At 35.9% G+C, this 16,459-nt stretch overlaps 1 pseudogene; it reads right to left on the minus strand.

The window, feature by feature from the left end:
• Positions 1-4,680: 4,680 nt before the first annotated feature.
• Positions 4,681-10,518, minus strand: LOC139738860 (uncharacterized; annotated as a pseudogene).
• Positions 10,519-16,459: the final 5,941 nt, after the last annotated feature.

A 16,459-nucleotide genomic window follows, 5' to 3' on the forward strand; every position in this document is an offset into this window, starting at 1 on the left:
AATGTGCTGCAAACAAAATTTACATGTCATTAGTATCAGATATTTAAAGTACATGCACATATACACAGGTACACACCCACACACATATACACATACAATCACACGCACACATCAAGAGATTTAAACACATGGTGATATATGCGATCATGCTGCAAAAGTAAGAAAGAAAAAAAAAAGATTGAATCCTATAATAAAGGAAGCATTGGTAACATTGCCCAGTGACTCGATCCTCTCATTCGATGAAAAAGGATTGTATTTGCAATGAAAGAATGCATAACTGTCTTCTTCTCTGTCATTTTATTTGTGAACACACATTTCATCTTTTGTCAAGTATATACCTGTATGTCATATATTATGTATCAGATAATCATATAGGCCTACTTGAAGGACAGTTTTCCACATAATTATGTAATTGATGCTATTTAATACAGGGAACTATAGCTGCTATCCCTAGAATTCAGGATCACTAAATTTCCTCTTCCCAAGTATCTAGGAGGCATTATTCTCTTTCTTCTATTTCATCCTATTTTCTCTTTCTCTCTCTCCCTTCCTCGATCTTCATTTTCTTTCTGTGTCCATATATATCTGAGATCTTTATTACATACAGTCGGCCACTAGAAACAGTTCACCCGAGTGATAAACCATTTTAATGAACCTATGTATAGTGTCCACCTGTCAACAGCCACTTTTTTTTTTCATCTTCCAGCAGTGGCCCCTCCGCACAGGTTTGACTGTATATTATTATATTATATACTGTATATAAAGGCCTACATGTGTGTGTATATGTATATATATATATACATACATACATGTATATTTGCCCTTATGAATGCCCTTATCTTCTCGCACTCCCCCACTCCTTTCTTTCTCTCTCTCTCCCTCTCTCTCTCTCTCTCTCTCTCTCTCTCTATATATATATATATATATATATGTTGATAAGGTAGTCCACGTGTTGGCAAGATAAAAAGATAACAAAGCTGCAACAAAGTTCATGCTGTATTCATGAACTGTGAAGAAATAAACCGTTGGTGAATACAGCATGAACTTTGTTGCAGCTTTGTTACTTATCTTTATATATGTATATATATATATATATATATATATATATATATATATATATACACAATACAAATGGGTCTAGGCCAATTACCCCCTGGGGAATTACCCAGCCCGGCCTTCCCCTGACCCTAACAAAAATCCCAATCTTGAACCTAATCCTAATTAACCTTGACCTAAACTCTAACCTTAACCTTATAATCTTTCCTCTAACCTACTACAGTATAACCAGTATTCGGCCGGGGGGGGGGGGGGGGGGGGGGGGGGGGGGTGGGTAATTGCCCTGATACGATTGTATATATATATATATATATATATATATGAAGAGTTTGTTCGCAAAAACCGATAAGTCCATATTTGCCAAATGGAGATATTTGCGATTAAAGGTCAAGAAAAATAAAGTAAATAATAAGATAATTTTTGCTTCTTTTGACCATAACTTTAAAAAATGTAGTAACCAATACATCATTTAAAAGGTATTATTTTGTACTTTACGACAGAGATGGTACTTCAAAATTTTCAAAAAATGGACTTATCGGTTTTTGCGAACAAACTCTTCATAAATATATATGAACCATTGCAACCTGATGTATCACTGACAACCAAAGACAGCACAGTCTCAAATAAACTATACATCCATCATCCATGTACAATGGCTTACAACTCTTTGATTCTGAGCATTTCATTACTTTTACAAATTGCAATACATTTCAAATTTTTTCTTCTTACTAAAACAAAGAAATATATATATATATATATATATACTTGGTGATTCTATCCTTCTATGAAGAGTGCTCGATATCCTCAAAGAAAGAGCTTTAGACAGAAGTATTGGAACAAGTTCACTCAGTTGACAGCAGGTTCATCCGTATTTTATTGCTACTCGGAGTTTCATGCCACCTTCATTTAGGGGCAATATGCCCCTGAATGATGATATTGCCTGATGATTGCCCCTAAATGAAGGTGGCATGAAACTCCGAGTAGCAATAAAATACGGATGAACCTGCTGTCAACCGAGTGAACTTGTTCCAATACTTATAATATATATATATATTCACAATAGAAAGCATACAAAATGCAAAACTCACCGTAATATTTTCCTTTAAAAATAATGCCAATTAGCAGATTCAAAAAAAAAAGGTTGGATAGACAAATATAAATGCCATTATTGGGTACCCAAGAAAGAGGCAATTATGGCAGTATAATACTCATTTAACTTTACTGTATTTCCAATATCTAAAATCTACTAGGATAGAGTCACTGATAAGAGTCCATGTCTCTGAAATTTAAATCATCGAGATAGGGTCAGTCTCACTACAGCTGCATCGCATCAGAAATAGAGACTTTTACTGGCATCACATGACTTGCATTTGCTAATTCAAATAATGTGACCAAACAGAAGCTGACGTGTGAGAGAAAAGTATGAATAATTGCTTCACACATCATACAATATGTAACACAATTAACGTACTGTGCTACATCAATCATAAGATACACTGATTACGCCCTATGCATTGCTCTTAAAGAAATATAAAGCCATCTTATACAAACTGGTAACTAGTCTCTTGTGGTTCTGTAGCTTTATACAAAATGGTACTATTGGGGTGCAAATTATGTCATAAAATTAACTATATCAACATCGTTGTGGCCTCCTCAATTACCACTCTAATACACAAAGGTGTATGCCCAATGATACATACTATGCTACACTAATTCTAAATCAAAGTAATTTGTTGAGTTGAAGGATTGAGGTGATGTGAATGCAAAATAGCAATATAGTAATCAAAATACTGAGAGCCATAAGACACACAAAGCTCTTACATGCTGTTGAACAGACAAACAATACATGTACCGGTATTACTAAAGAGGATTGGATGACCAGACAACAGAGTTTTACAGAGGAGTCAAAAAAGGCCTGAGCTTTCCATCCCAGCAGAATCTTTGTCAGAGGCAAAATGACTAATTCGAAAGCTCAAGCCCCTTTTGACTCCATTTTAGTCCATTGGCTCACCACTACTGGATAAGCAGTTTTCATCAGCTTCTTTTGCTGCATTAGAGTCTTAGATAGTAATATTGCAGTATACATTTAATATCTCTTCATTCAAGGTATACATGCATTTATATAATGCAAAGGGATAGTTAGATGTACTAGCAGGCTCACTTGGGATTCATTAATAAGGCAATATTGAATACAAACAATGGCATTGTACCATAGACTTCTGAAAATACTAATGGAAAGAAAAAAGCAGTGAGACTAAATACAATATCCTGGAAAGATCAACATACATGTATAATCTTTAGTTACACATGATGTGTTGTAAAATCTCCTGAATGAATTACTAGACGTCAATATTTTTCAACAATGACAGGAAGACTTAATACTAAATGCAAACAGTCAATACAAATGTTTGAAACTATATTCAGGTGTATTAATCAGTCACTCGAAGCATCCATGTGACAGGTGTAGGGAACAGTGATTATAACAGACACACTGTTCTAGTTCACAAAATGTACATCACTGGGGTAAAATGTTTTCTGGAAATTGCAGATAATGAAAGACATACGAGATATACTTGCATTAGAATTTTTTTTTAATGCAGTCTCATAAGACAGATTTTCTTTAACAGTGCTTTGAATTTACACATTAAATAAGTGCATGAATGCACAAATTCATTGTTGTCTTTTCACACCAAGTACACACTCCTCTGACTTTTCAATGACTAATCTTAAAGTCACAAAAAGTGAAAATGTGTGGAATTCTCTTCATATTTTTTTAATGAATTTGTATCATTGAGAGATCAATAACTTTTGCAGCCTTCACATCCATCAATGGTAGCATATGGATTTACCAAGAACTTCATAAATTGTGAAAAGACTGTATAATTTTCCTCAAACTTCACTGATATGTTTTTTTAATATTCCTGCATTAATTGACTCCACATATACACCTGGGGCAGAGTCCCCATAGGCATTAAGATGCAGGTTTACTGCATTGTGTCCATTCCAGTATAGAAAGGGAGAGTCAGCCACCATTCATTCCAGTTGATGCATTATGGATCAAAAACTTTTGACAGGAAGACATTAGAGAAGACATCAGGTCACTTTGGTGGCAGCTATGAGTGAAGTATGATTTTCATAAATCCCCCTTACAATGAACCAACTGGCTGATTTGAGTGTCTGTCTAGAGGCAATAGACATATCTGCACAATTTCAATGGATTATGTTATGTATGGCACATACAAGTGTTCAATTATGGAATGTTAAATGGTATCCTGCAGACAGCCTTCAGATACTCTACATGCCACATATATTAACAAGACTAATTTCTTGCAAATCAGGATTTCCTGACAATATCACGAGTGGTTAAATTCACAATCATAGAGTACAGCAATGGACGGACAAACTTTACTTGTACCCCTAGCATTCATGTCAGGACCAGAATAAACATTTTTGCATGTTGTTAAATACATGAATAGCACCCAACTGGCAATATTTGCAAAAATAGAAATCCTGCATAATATATGGGTATACAGTACATGGCTGCAGCCCTAGACATTTCCTATGATACACAAGTGGTCATAGGTAGTGACAGACTAGTAGGTCTACTGCTACTGATGAAGCAAGCTCAGCTTGAGACTACTAGTGTCAATCCCCTGGTGACTTGAGGCAGGTGCGTCTGAGAGAAAGAATAAAAATACAAACCAGACAACTTGGATGAAAAGAAAAGATGTGACTCTCTTAAGCACATTCTTGAGCTTCAGATAAAGTTTTAAAACTGCACTTGTTAAAAAAAAAAAAAAAAATGCTGAGCATTAATCTGAAGTGTTCAAATTTTGAAGCCCTGTGGAAATCAGACAACCATTTATATACCAGGTATGTGAATTAAAGAGAAAATTAACTAGCATGATGAAATAATTTATTAATATAATTTCAATAACATGTATCATGATATTATCTCCCTTCCTACAATTTGATACATTCAGCCTGAGATGTTCTTTACATTTGTCACCTCACATCCTTTAAACATCTTACAATGATTCAAACTGAAATTAAATAACAACTGTCATTTGCATAAAATTTGCGTAAGAAATATTCCTGAGAGCATTCTGAACTCTTGCTAACCTAATTAACTGGGACCATGCAGTGATTGTTTCAATGCTCTTAATCTCTGAACCAGTTATCATGTGACAAGAGCAGCTTGAAGCTTTGGTTGCAAGTTGTTTCAATACTTCTATTTAATCAGAATGGACAACCCTGATTCTAACAGTTAAAAACAACACAAGGAATGATTCACTACATCTAGGAGTAATATGCTGTATGAGTACCAGAAGTGGCAGGACTGTTATTCAGAACAATAACTCAACAATAGAACCCCAAATAAAAGTAGTACTTACAGATAGTCATTTGCTCTCTGCAGCTCCTCAATTTTCTTTTCAGTTGCCTCCATCCACTCTCGATACTTTTCTCCCCACTGTAGCTTCAGCTACACACACAAATATATAGATGTACATTTTAGAACAACACGCAGATTTGTTTGTCATTCCTACACACACAGCTTCTGCTTTATCTCAGTAATGACTCTGTATACTTTTACAAGGCTTACGGTAAACAGCGATTTAGCTCTAAACAGGCCGGCTTTTTGGGCTTTGCTAAATTTGGGGGAGTAGGGGCTGATTCTGCCCTCCTCCCCCCGATCTCTGCCATCAGAGGCGCGAACTTGATGAAATTTCACACACGCCACACCCACGTCATAATCTGCAAGATTACTGTAAAACGAGGAATGTTCGCGTGCATTTTAATTTCGTGAGCACCAAGATTCGCGAAATACAAAATGCACGCGAAATTTCTTGTCAACACTATATGCATTGAACACCAGTGCCACTTTGCGAAAATTTCATGCCACGAAAAAGGCCGACCTCTCTAATTCGCGAAAATTTTGTGCCCCGAATATATCATGTTTTACAGTATATCTTTAAAAATTTTTTTAATAATTCAATTATCAATTTCTGATTTTAATTAATTCATAATGCAAATTAAGCCCAAGATCTTACTTTAGCCTGTCAAACACTAATCAAAAGCAATGAAAGTTTACTTTTCAGTTTGTGTATATATCTATTTTTAACATATTCAACAATTGTATATCATAAAAACTTCAAAAAGATTATCTCACCTTTAGGTTCAGCTGCTCCTCTTTCTCACACCACTGGGCTTCCTTTAGACTCAGCTCATTGAAGAGCTCTTCAAACTTCTCGTGCAGCGCTACATTCTCTGCCTGGTAGTCACTGTTCACCCTAGCCAGATTGGCATTCTCATCCCGCAAGATGGAAACGTCCTCTCTGAGTTGCTTGATCTCCTCCTCGTGGTTGCACTTCTCACGGGGAGTGCCTGGCTTCTGGGTCTTCCGCAGGAAAGACAAGATCACAAGGTGAAACAAATAACAAAATATTAGCATAAATGGGCACTTTGACGTAAATATCAAGTTACTTATGTCTAAGTCCAAGTCATTGTTCATAGTTAAAACTGCACTTCTTAAAAAGGGTGCTGAATTCTTTAGTCTTCATCTGAAGGATTTAATGAAATATGTGATATCATAATTGTAATTCAGGCAAGAGATATAGATTTAGAAGAAAATGAAAATTACAACAACAAAAATATCGTCTGCAATATTTACCAAGAAACTATCTCTCATATTCATTAAACATTAAAGCAATAAAAAGGCAATTTGAGAAAGAAACAAAGCACGTACAAGTTTATTGGGAATTCATATCCTTCATGGAGATTAAAATCATCCTCTAATCTTAACATTCCCTAGAAAGACACATGAAGGTCTTCACAGCTACTACAATACAATCTGTGAAAATCTCATGGCAACAGCTAGCTCTTAGTTACTGGTAATCATATACTGAGTTATTTCAATGTAAATGTCATAGATGTAGTTTAGATGTAAACAAACACTTTTCGTGACTCTTGTGCTAATGACTGATATTTCTGGCTTCTAATCAATACCGGTACTGCTACAGGAACTAAAAAAAGAAACATAAAGAAATAGGCTGTTTGCACAGACTGGCATCTTTGCAATGTCTTTTGATAGAATGCAATTTTTTTTTTCTTTCTGAAAGACAGTAATCACATGCTTTAGAAAGTTGTATTGTACGCATGATAATTTTATACCTTGCCTTCATAAGATCAGAATCATGCTTCTTTTTCAAAGCCTCAATCTCCCCAGCGTGCTGTAGACTTAAGTCTTTGAGTTTTTCTGCAGATCAGTGCTCTTCTCTTCTGGGATAGGTTGCCTGAAAAAAAAAGAGTACACAGCATGGAGATGTGTTTGATACCCAAATATCTCTATGGTACACAGAGATGAAGTTTCATTCCAGGTAAACTCCAATACAGGTTCCACTTATTAAACCTTAATCTATTTTCAAAGGGAAAATGTCTCAATAAAGAAAGTGAAGATGTCTCAATGAAAGTAAAAACTAAATTACATTTCTTAGCATAGAATGTTCTTCTAACAATAAGAAGCAATGACTACTTAGCCATTGAAATAATCATCCATTTTCATCCCTATAAGCATCTTAGAAACACACACATACTGCACCGCTGTATTTTTACCTCTTTGATCTACTTGCGTCTGATGCACCAACTGAAACATACTCCTTCTCCTTCTTCAACACAGTGGTGTTCTTTGCTTTCCTCAAGTCATCCAGCCTCTTTTTGAGTGATATGACCTCTGCTTCAAGCTGCAATGCATACAACAAACCATAAGCTTCATTCAACTCACTCGGAACCATTTGAAAGTACTACATATAGCCAGTACATGTAAAACTAAGAAACAGATAATGAGAACATTAAAGTACATAGAACAGGTACAGTTGAACTTCTCTTATCCGGCCTCCCTTTATCTGAATCTCTCTATTATACGGACGCAATCTCGCCGTGACTTTTAAAAAATAATTACGGGAGGAAAGGGGGATTCCCCAACTCCTTGAGAACTCCTACACAAACACACATGAATAACATATTACTTCCAACATGATTAACATACATTACATCAAACTTCCATCCAAGTTGCTTACCTTCAGACATTTTAACATCCCCAAACATCCCAAATCATCGCAAGAACATGGACAGATTATGCGCTCGAGTCCTCTCATATCGCATTGCCACATATAGGTCCATACACAGCCGTCGATATGACTAGATAGACATGCATTGTTTCCAGTCATTGGCTGAGCAACGAGTGATATTGAACACTCAAAAATTGTTCACACACAGTACACACACAACGAAAGAGAGGGAGACCATCTAACAATGGCGACCTACAGTCGACTTTGCCGAGCCGTGATGATCGAGTTTTGAAGCGTAGTTTCGTCGACCCGTACTGTTTATTTTCAAGATCTACTTGATACATTTCTTAATAATTATTTAGGTAAATCATCCCAAGAATTTATAAAAGAAAATGATTTCATTCTTGCAAATACGAACCTGTATTTTGGGGTCTGTTACTGAGTGTAACAATGAAAAGGTTTGCAGTATACACATTACTACATGTGGTACTACAATGGCTACATCAGTACAATGTACATGTATAAAGCATTGAGTCTCCGTATCCGGCCAAATCCCTTATCCGGATGAGCCCCAATCCTGACTTGTCCAGACACGAGAGGTTCAACTGTACATAGAATAGAGCTATTATGTGTACTTTGTCTCAAACTAGCTGTAGATACATCAGTACAAACTGTTATAAATGTATGCAATGTTCATGGTCTATTTCACCCAATTTCCTGCAACTGGGCAGATTGTTTGTCTGCTGTACGTGCAAAAGATATTTTCAACACACAGTAAATAGAATGCATGCATTGCTCACCATAATCAGGCATTCTTCTCAGGTGTGCAGGTGTGTGATTATGATTATTATAGTTCTCATCACCATACTGATGAAAACTGATGTCCAGCATTTTGCTCAAAACATTATTTTCATTTGCTCCATCTCCACTATCTTAATTTTAGAAGATCTATAATGTCAAAAATTTATAGTGATGACTACTAAGAATCCAGCATTTGTTGGCTCTGTGGCACTACCCCATTTAAAGCTTTAAAGGAAAGGGTCATCTCTATATTTCTCTACTAATAAGTAAAAAAAAAAATTGTAACAATTGAATTTCCTGTAAATTTTAACTGATGGCAATTGGCATTACACTTAGGGCCTACACTACAGCAGGAAGTGTAGATCTTGATTAAATGTAGCTCTAGACTTTGGTATTCTTTTTTGTTCTTTTCTTAAGCAACAAAATCACTGAAAAAGTACAGGCGTTAGTCGTTACAGTAAAATAGGTCTAGATTAGAAGAATCTTACTCATACCTAGTCCTACTCTGGCAGTAAAACAACAACAACAACAACAACATCAACAATAAACAAAAACAAAAACCTGCACCAAGCAGCTAGCAGTAGCACTAGCAGCAAGCTTTCAACCTCCGCCTCCCATACTAAATTCGACAGCACACAAAAGCATAGATTTTACATGTAGGTCTACATCCCTAGTGCCAGGATAATCAACTTATTGAATTGTGGGCATCTTCAGCAAAACAAGACAAGACAAGACAAGACTAGATCTAGACAGAGGCTTTGATTTTCTTCTTGCGCAGAATAACATAACACGAATTACAATAGATGGGTCTATTATGTACAAACTGGCTTATACAACTAGTTTTTGCGTAAATAATTTAATAAAAAACAAAAACAAACTTAGATACCTCTTGCACCCGCATCTTGAGAAAGGCTGCATTTTCTCTACTTTTGCTGACATCTGATGTGTTTCCGATTTGAGGCGTATGATGTCGACTTTGCGGTTTTTGACATGTTTATCATGTAGTTCGCAACTTCTCGATCTCTTCGCTTCGGAGCAAGCTGTTTTCATTGGTTACGGTTACATGACTCCTTGGCCAGCTCCTACGTAAAAAAAAAAAACCGAGCACGACACGATAACCGCGATACGATTGTGATACGTACGATCGCATTATCATCACCACATACACAGCGTAGACAGTAGATATCGATGTCATTGGAGATCATGGGGATCGACTCTCGCTCGATCGCTCAGCGAGCGAAGAGGGTGCTATTTCGACTAGAGGTTCAATCGCTGCACTGTCCTAGTTGAGTTTGAGTTTGAGTTGAGTTTGAGTTTATTTAACAACAACATATGTACAGGAAAGTTTGAATACATGTTTGTACATCAATATTAATACATAGCACTTGTAATTGTCTAAATGATCTAAACAAAACATATTGAATATACTCTATAATATATAATTGATAAATGATTATGTAATCTAAAACTATTAATCTAAAAAAGAGCTACAATATGGCAATGTTGTACACAATGAGGTTGCTAAAAGAACCAAGAGTAGCACAGGTGCTAGTAGGTGTTGGTCCTTTATGATGCCGGGTTCCTACACACCCATGCCACATAGGGCAAATACTCTGAAAAGACTGTAAAAAAAAGACAGATTTCTCAATGATCTTTTAGTAATTGTCAATGATCTCCGAGATCTTTCATGATTCCCAAGTGATCTTTCAGTGAACTTTTGTGGTCTCCATGGTTTCCATTTTTTTTATGGTTTAAAATAGTAGTCTTTCAGCAGTCTTCCAAGAAAAATTCTTTCACCGTTTACCAAAAAATGTTTGAGTTATAATATTTGATGCATAATTATGTATAGTTCAGTTGTATCCTACCATACAAAAAGTCCGCAATAAAGTCGCAAATGTAAGGAAAGGAAATGTCTCTAATATTTTCAATAAACCAGAACTGTAGATGGTTTATTTTGTCTACAAAAGATTTTAATTTAAAACAAAAACACTATTCTTCACGTTTTTTATAATAGGCCTACTTAACATTGATTATGCTGATTTACAATTTAAGTGGTTGTTTCTATCCCTAATTCACATTTTAAAACTATTTTGAAGCACTAACGATGTTTTTTTCCATTCGCAAAAATAGTGGCTTTTCAGTCCTTCAGCTATCTCTCAATGAGCGCTCAAGGGTCTTGTAAACTATAGTTCGATATTATTATCTTTCGACAGTCCCTCAATAGTGCCATATTGTTGGAAAAGGTCACTAAAAGATTATAGGAAATCACTGAGAGGGATAATTACCCTAATCGATGAACAGGCCCTGTCATACACCATCTTTCCGAAAAGTGAAAGCAAGTAAGTAAAAGACTATAGTCTTTCAGAAATCTTGATTTAATATTGATCTCTCGAATATCTCATGGATCATGCCAGATGATATCTTAGTAATCCCTCAATAATCTTATTATAGTCTCTTTGTGAACCTTCGGCGGGTAATCTTGAATATCCTTCATAGATATCTCTTAGAGATACGCTGGCTGTTTAATGAGGACATTGATCCTATCTAGCATCGTTATTAAAAATTTATGGAATGATCTCAGGCCTGTAATTAGGGGGGGGGGGGTTTCAGGGGGTTCGAATGAACCCCCCACCTAGCGAGCAGGGTCCGCTTGAACAACAACAACAAAAAAGTGAAAACTTCTTCCCAAAGCTCCAAATACGACAGAAGAATGATTTTTAAAGATAAAACAACAACAACCAAAATAAAACAACCAAAATAAAACAACCAAAAAAAAAATCCGTACAAATCCCCCCCCCCTCTCCTAGGCTATTCCGCTTGGTTGCTCAACTCCCTCAGAAAGGTCCACTATTTCCAATTTTGACCCCCCCCCCCCTAAAAATCCTAGTTACGGCAGCCTGGATCTGAGCCTTTAAAGTTCAGTATGACTTTCATAATAGGTCTGCAATTCATTTGATTCTTTGAATTGCATGTTTAACTAGAGGAGCACTCCGAGAGAGCAGACCTCCGCCATAAGGAACCCATGATTAAAATCGCCATTTTGTATAATAGGCAGTATCTTCAACACAAACATAGAGGTATAGGTTCCTTGGGACATCTATACTTATACATTTGGTTAAAAGTCTGATCGTCCATTGTTAGTTATTGGGAGATTGAGATTTCTTTATGTCCTTTATGAGTCCTATGACCTTTGACCACATAGCCTCAAATCACATGGTCTCTTTCTTACTAAGTAATCACACCCTGCAAGTTTGGTGAAAATCTGATCTGGTGGACCAAGGCCTATAGGGATCTGAATACCCGTTTGGCCGTCCGTCCGTTGTCCGTCCCCGTCGTCTCTCCGGGCATCCGTTGTCCGTCAGTCCGTATTACAAAATTTGAATTTGCTTGGTCGTAGATCAGCCAAGTCTTATTGGGACCTCAATTATACTTTGGGGTCAGAGGTCACGTAAGTAGATCTGGGCCCCATTTCATAAAAGATGTTAGGGTGACAACTCTTGCTGGAATGACAACTTTGCACAGCAAACAGCCAATCAGGAAGCTGTATTCTTGTCGTTACCATGACAATAGTCATTCCAGCAAAGAGTTGTCATCAAATAAACTCTTTATGAAATGGGGCCCTGTCAAGTTATGGTACATAAAATGTTAGAATTTACCGTTGAAAGCAATCTGGGTAGTTAACTGTGCTAAAATAATCTTTATTTATTTATTTTTTTTTTTTGTAGAAGTCCTATAAGGACCTCAATGTTATTTGAAGTTCAAAGGTCGAATGAGGTCGACAGTTGAAATTTACCGGAAGTTCCTTTTTGGGTTCAAAACTTAGCAGCCTAGATTTCAATATTATACATGAGAGATGTTTTATATCGAACTCGATGCTATCTCGATGTTATCTCGATGTCAATGTTCACATCAGTATAGGTCAAATGTCAAATGAAGCTAATGTTATTGGAAAAGTTTACACACGAAAAGGGAAAGGCACATTTTGGATATGCAATGAAACGTGTTACTTCAAAAAGAAATACGATTTGACACTTACGGTGTTTATGTATTGAAAGTCCCAGCACTGTACATGCTTTTGTTGTTATCATAATTTAGTTCCACACACTCACAATTGTATTCTTCTTTCTATTGTTTAACAAATTGATATGTTAACGCTAAACATCTTGGACAAACAGATTTGAGGAAAGTCGATTAGGTCAGAGAACAGTGAACAATGTTGTGTCAGAGAGGGATTACGTTTACACTATACGAAATATATTGGCACATGCAATATTGTCATTGCTTTGTAAGCCAAACATTCATACTTAAACGTGTCCATAGTTGTGTCGGCGTGCATCTGTCCGATCAGGCATGTTCTTTACCTTAATGAACACATACATCTATGAATGTATAGCCAGAGTTGGAACTTTGTGAAGTCAGTGATTTATGTTGTGCTTAGAAAGAGTTGGAACTGTATATGTGTTTAGTGATTTGTATTATGTTTTGACATAAAAATTCTCTTATTCAGAAATTTCTGCGAATTTGTTGCCATCGCAACCACCACATTTTAGAGGAAATGTGACTTTGGTTGACCAAGATATTGATGGCAACCGAAGTTTTAACTTGAATTAGACATTCTCAGACTCTTCTTTAAGCATTAACATTATTACATTATGATGATAATGATGTAAGAGCTTTAAACTGTTATTCTAATGAAAATTAATAAATTTAGTCTCTTTCATTACAGTTTAGCATCATTCTTTAAATGGAAACACATACATTTTTCAAAAATATTTGTTTACCATGGTAATGAGAAAAGACACACCAGAGAATGGATAACTGGAACTTTTATTGCAATTGAATAAGTTATTCTGAATCTATTGATTTAGCCACTTTCATTACATTTTAGTATCATTTAATTGGAAATATGATATACATTTTTAAAAATAATTCGTTACCATGACAACGTTAGAAGACATACCAGAATAACTGGGGCTTTCTTTTTCTTTTTCTTTTTCTTCTTCTTCTTCTTCTTCTTCTTCTCTTGGGCTTTCTTCTTCTTCTGTTTATTCCGCCTCTGTAGTTCTTCAATCCCGAAACTGGCCTTATTGAAATTGAATTAACGACAAGATTAACAAATAAGTCCAAATAAATATAGATTTAGTCACTTTTCTTACATTTCAGTTTAGTATATTGGAAATACTATCAAAAAAAATCGTTACCATAGCAACTTGCAGAGACGTAAAAAATTCTGAAGGCTCCACAACTGCTCAACTTGATGGCATCCAAACCTGCATAGAATATTGCAGTCTAGCATATGACTTGTGTGCCGAATTCGGTGCTTCTAGACAAATTTTCACAATTATTTCACTATTGATGTGGAGATAGAGCATTTACATCAGCAGCTCCTCTCTCATGGAACAGACTACCGGACTTAGTGAAGGGTTGAGACTACTGGGAGACTGTGAGTGACTTAAGGAGAAAACTAAAAATGCACATTTATTTTGGACTAAACATCTTGCAGCTGTAAAGACTGTCCGACTGTGTATTTCCCATGAACATTAAAGTGAGCACCTCGAGCGCCTATTAGTGAATGTGTTGCGCGTTACACAATGTCTTCTAGATATATCATTTAATGCCGGCTGATTAACTATAGCTTTGTATGTAATGCGAATATATCATTGATTGACTGATTTGATGTAATGCGCTGTGTATAGATTGAATGTATTCTGAAATGGAAGTTTATGTATATTACCAAGAGAAGATTGTGAGGATTTTTTTTTAATCAAACTGATTATCTTTGTTGTGTAAAATGTGTTGATTTGAGCAGTATGATTATCTGATTATCGTTGTTTATCTGATTATCTTTGATTATCTTTGATAAACTGATTATTTTTGTTGCGTAAAATGTGTTGATTTGAGCCGTATGATAATACAACATCTAATAATAATAATAATTGTTTTGGATATAAACTCCAAATTTTATTGTCCAAGAATGGAAATTCATTTTGCCCAATTGATCGTGGGCCCGGCAGCCATTGAGCAGCGCCAGATCGACGTTGCTCTAACCTTTTCAACTGTTGAACGGCAAACAAGGTAGCAGCAACTCCCATCTTTTAACGTCTTTTGGTATGACGCGGCCGGGATTATCTGTATTAATCAATAAGTATAAATGATCGGCATACATAATTAACATAAACTTTTTGTTTGATAATCATTGAGAACAGTAATATATCGTATTTGTAATATCTGTTTTTGTTTTGTATTATAGGTTAATCTAATTTTGCAATGGTTAAGATAAATAAGACTGACCCTTTGTTGTTTTATGTATTTTTTTTTTCATTGCTACACTGTATTTTGTGAGCATTTTTAATGTATACATGGCCATTTGTTAACAATGTCTGTAATTCAGCCTTCGGGCTGCGAAAGATATTGATCAATAAAACACCTTTTTCAATTCAATTCAATTCAATTCAATTCAATTATGTCCAGAAAAGTGATTTTTTCTCATGAAAAAGGATCGTTCACAGAGTATTTTATGCATAAAAGTGACAATCGATAAAAAAGCCAGATATACTGCCTTTTTACGGGGGGGGGGGGGAGATGGGGGAGTAGATCATCGCTGTGATGACCGCATATATACATGCGATTGGGTGCTATCCGTGATGAGCACGGATACACAAATGCCCCGGCAGGACTTTCGAGAATCCATAACATTTTCACTGAAAGTTGTCTTGTGGGATATGATCATTAGACCACGAACCACGTCGAAAAACTTCTGGGCGCTTCCAGGATCAAAAAACGAAATGCTTATCCAAAATAATGGAACATGCTTTGAATATCGACAATAGGATTATTAGTCACATTCCTTCCGAGCGTAGATCAACCTTATCTTTTACAATTTGTAGAACTTGCGTTTGTTTTGTTTTCGAATATTGTAATATGCCAACAGGGTGATTTATAAAATGTCGTCTTCTTAGTTGATTCAAGAACCGAATGACCGCTTGGTGACCACAACTCATCATACGCTAAACGGGGCTCACACGTCCTGTAGATAATTTTATAATAGAATGTCCCTGACCGCTTCACAAAATCGTACCAAAGATACTAAAATAAATAAAGAAAAAAATTAATTAAAAATCAGAAATGCAGTTTGGCAAAAACTGAATAGCTGCAGACATTGAGTATGCATGAATTCCTATATAGACTACATTTTGGTTGGAAGATGACAGTTTTTCTCATGGAATTTGAAGGGACTATAATACATTATTTGACTGAGTGCATGTACAGAAAATATAATAAGGTGATTTTTTTGAGTGAAATCGTAGTCTCGCTTTGCGAACCCTTGGACAGAGTTTGAGCTGAAGAACCCTCCTTGGAAATTTGATGGATGAAAGGGTATATCTCACTTTTTCAGGCTGGCGAAGATGAAAAACCTCATTTCTACCAGCGATTTTACAGAATTTTTTGAATTTTGAATTTTAACACACGTCTCTATGGGGAAATAATGCCCGTGTGAGCCCTATATAGAGTATGCATGCGTAATGCACACAAAT

This window comes from Diadema antillarum, unplaced genomic scaffold, assembly GCF_040938485.1.
Source record: "Diadema antillarum isolate AM-2024a unplaced genomic scaffold, OU_Dant_1.0 seq00000770_RagTag, whole genome shotgun sequence".
NCBI lineage: Eukaryota > Metazoa > Echinodermata > Echinoidea > Diadematoida > Diadematidae > Diadema > Diadema antillarum.